General features: G+C 35.5%; 1 long non-coding RNA gene across 2 annotated transcripts in view; it reads right to left on the bottom strand.

Moving 5' to 3' along the window:
• Positions 1 to 3,462, bottom strand: part of LOC126486844 (uncharacterized) — a 7,573-nt gene extending 4,111 nt beyond the window's left edge. Inside the window, exons 1-2 of one of the 2 annotated variants that reach the window (XR_007588210.1) lie at positions 3,188 to 3,462; positions 122 to 311 (exon numbers count right to left, since the gene is read on the bottom strand). This is a non-coding gene — a long non-coding RNA (uncharacterized lncRNA). The remainder of the gene's footprint in view (positions 1 to 121; positions 312 to 3,187) is intronic. The other variant, XR_007588211.1, reaches the window with a different exon arrangement.
• Positions 3,463 to 3,521: the final 59 nt, after the last annotated feature.

The following is a 3,521-nucleotide window of genomic DNA, read 5'->3' as shown; positions in this document are numbered from 1 at the left end:
GGTCTGAGCTCCCAATGTCCCAAGGAGGAGCAGAAGGAGGGAAAATATGAGCAAAGAAGTCAGGACCACGAGGGGTGCACCCACCCACGGAGACAGTGGGGCTGATCTATTGTGAGCTCACCAAGTCCAGCTGGACTGCGGCTGAAAAAGCATGGGATAAAACCGGACTCTCTGAATATGGCGGACAATGAGGGCTGCTGAGAAGCCAACGACAATGCCACTGGGTCTTGATGATTTCTTGAATCTTTCAGTGAACTTTTTTTTCACTAATAGTCACAGTGTTATCTGGAAGAGGTGTCACCAATCCTTGCCTTATTTGGTTGGAAAATAATAGAGTTCAGTAATGTTTTACAAACATTAGTTGTATTTCTAGAGTTACCACTCAGTCCATGAACCATAACCATGGAACAACAGGATGTGGGCTTCTACTGGATAATGTTTTCTGTCTGTCGTAAAAATTTAGTTCTCAGTCGTTGAGGCCGGGCAATAGCGCAAGCACAACCAAGTGCATGCAAACCCATAATGTATAACCAAAACTGGTCCAAACAACCTGTCAATGGACTGAAAGCAAGGTAGCTAATGGCACCCCCTCCTAGTCAATCACAATACACGAGCAGCAACTGCCAGTTTCAAAAGGACCAACCCGTATCATTCCTGTGGCAGCTTAATTTCCTTGACCTCATAAAATCACTGACTTTTTTACAATAAAGAGCTTCTGTATTGGAATCTCTTAGATTCTGTGTCATTGCCTCTGCATCTTCTCACCTGCTACCCCCTCCCTGAGCCCCGGAAATGGGGATCGCATAACAGGCAGCAGCAACAAGCCCCCAACAAGTCTTTAATCATCCCACAGAATAATCAGTTACTCTCCTTACATCATATTCTTCATTCTTACATCCAAGTGTTTGTTAATTAGAAGTACCTCAAGACCAGGAGATAATAGATCTTCCCTTTAAATAAATGAATTTTTTAATAGAGTAATTAAGTTAGCAATTTGTAGCACTTAACCCTGTTAATTATGCAAAGAAACCCAGTGATCCTTCTTAAAATGAAATAGCATGGGTAATAATTTCTTAAGTAGGAAGATATTTGTCCTTCTTGACATGACTGTATAAATACATATTAGCCTACTGTAAAATACTAAAGAAAGAAATTCTTTGAATTTGTGTACCTTAAATGGACACTCATGTGATTATTCTTCACTAAAATATTCCACAAATATAAATTACCAACAATAATGTGCAAAACTTTTCAGCAAACACATTCTCTCATAGAGCTTACACTTTGAGTGATAATGTATAAAATTGATTTACAGAACCTTCCAATAAGGTATGTGGTAAGTTATCTTAGTGAAAAACAGCTTATCAAGTGTGTAGCAGTGCATCACCATCAAGTAAAAGGATATACATACTAAGCTCTCATGCTTGACAGCTCAACGCAGTCATAGAATTGAAAATAGATATTCAAGCAATACACCTGCCTGATAATAGCATTTTATTTCTTCTTAGAGCTTTGAAATTCTTGTAATTTTAATGTGCCATTATTGTGATTTTTATTTCATGCATATATTATGAGTTATTACTTTTGCTCCTGGGGTACACAAATTCATTTATACTTAAATTTGGCCTTGGGATTTATTTTCCATGCCTGATATAAGTGACAAATGATCAGAGAAAGAACAGTGCTATGTCTGGCAAGAGAAGAGCAAGGGATGATGAGCTTGACATTTTACCTGCCAAAGTATTGTAGTTCATTAACACAAATATTCTGAGAGACATTAAGGTGTAACTACTTTACACGTGAGTAAATGAGCTTTGCTATAGCATCAAACTAGTGATACATATAGAGAATTTTCCCATTTCCTTATTAATTTGTAAATGTACTGAGTGGATAATGTGTGTGATGACCAATTTACTGACAATTCACTTCAAGATCATTGAATTTTTTATAAATTTGGGGGCACACAAAAAAAAATCATGATTTTCATCAAAAAATTTACCAAACCAGTGGAGGAGGATTTAATAAGGATAGTGTTAAAGTAAGCCTTTGCAAATTTCAACAAGAATTTGCCGAATAGCTTTAACTGTGCTCAGGAAGACGTTCCTCAGACATGCAGGGTTGTGGATATTATAGCGTTTCTTTCCTGCTGACAGAAGGCCCAATAAGTAATCACAACTATAGATAAAATGATCTTTATACTTTATGTTCATTTTATAGATATTGATATTTGGTAAAACATGATTATCAGAAATACTAAACAGTAAGCTGATGCAGAATATTCAGTGTTCTTTCATATTTAATAGCTAAATCTCATTACAAACGTAGCATTAAAATTGAAACTTGAATGGCAAGTTGGGGTCTCTATGTGTTAGTCTTAGGGCCGAGAATATAATAAAAAGAAATGGTAACAGTATAGATCTGACTGCTATAGAATAAGCAAAGATGAGAGGTAAGTTCATATATCATACACTACACACATAAACACACATATAAACATACACAAATGTATATATATACATATATACACACATGTATATACATGCATACATATGTGTGTGGATGAATGATGAGATTAGAAACTAGAGAGGGACAGAGTCTAAGCCATTTTGCTCATGGTAAGTTTTGGTTTAATGTTATAAATACTGGTAACATTTGGTAAGGTTAGATGCTAAGGATTTTTTTTTTTCATCTACCTCTCATTGACTGCAGTGTGGAAAATGTTTGGAAGACCATACAAATCAGAATCAATATATCCAGTTAGGAAACTGTGGTAGGAATCAGATGAGAGAACTTCTGGTTTGCGCTAGGACAGTGACAGTGGAAACAAGAAGGACTTTTCAAAATTAATCATTTGTGGTTAGAGTAATACACAGTTAAAGTGCTTAAATTTAATTTCTTTCTACTTCCATACTGATTGTCTTTCCTCCTTTAAATCGCTTTTATTCACATTTATATATCCTCATTTAGACACTTACACTGCAGTAGTAAACCTTACACAAATAATCCTTCTTACTCCCTCTAACCTTTAATGTATAACATGATTTACTTTTTAACAAAAGACTATTTCTTTCCAATATTTATTTTTATTAATTTAGTTTATGTTACAGTTCTTCTTAGATCTATTTTAGTTTAAAAGGAAAACAGGATCCAGCCTTCTGCTGCACATAAGAAACACACCTCAACTTACCTCAGTGTAAAGGGTTGGGAAAAGGTTTTCCAATCAAATGGACCTAAGAAAAAAGAAGGTGTAGCTATCATCATATCTAATAAAATAGAATTCAAACTAAAATCAGTCAGAAGTGATGGAGAAGGATACTTTATGCTCATAACAGGAACAATCTATCAAGATGAAGTCTCAGTCCTGAACATTTATACCCCTAATACGAGAAGACCAAATATGTAAAAGAAACATTACTAATGCTTAAATCACACATCAAACCCCATACACCAATAGTAGGAGACTCCAACACTCCACTCTCACCATTGGACAGGTCAATCAGACAGAAACCTAACAGAGAAAT

This window comes from Alexandromys fortis, unplaced genomic scaffold (assembly GCF_014885135.2).
Source record: "Alexandromys fortis isolate MF-2015 unplaced genomic scaffold, M_Fortis_MF-2015_v1.1 scaffold_145, whole genome shotgun sequence".
Lineage (NCBI taxonomy): Eukaryota > Metazoa > Chordata > Mammalia > Rodentia > Cricetidae > Alexandromys > Alexandromys fortis.
This window is presented reverse-complemented; position numbering and strand designations above follow the sequence as displayed.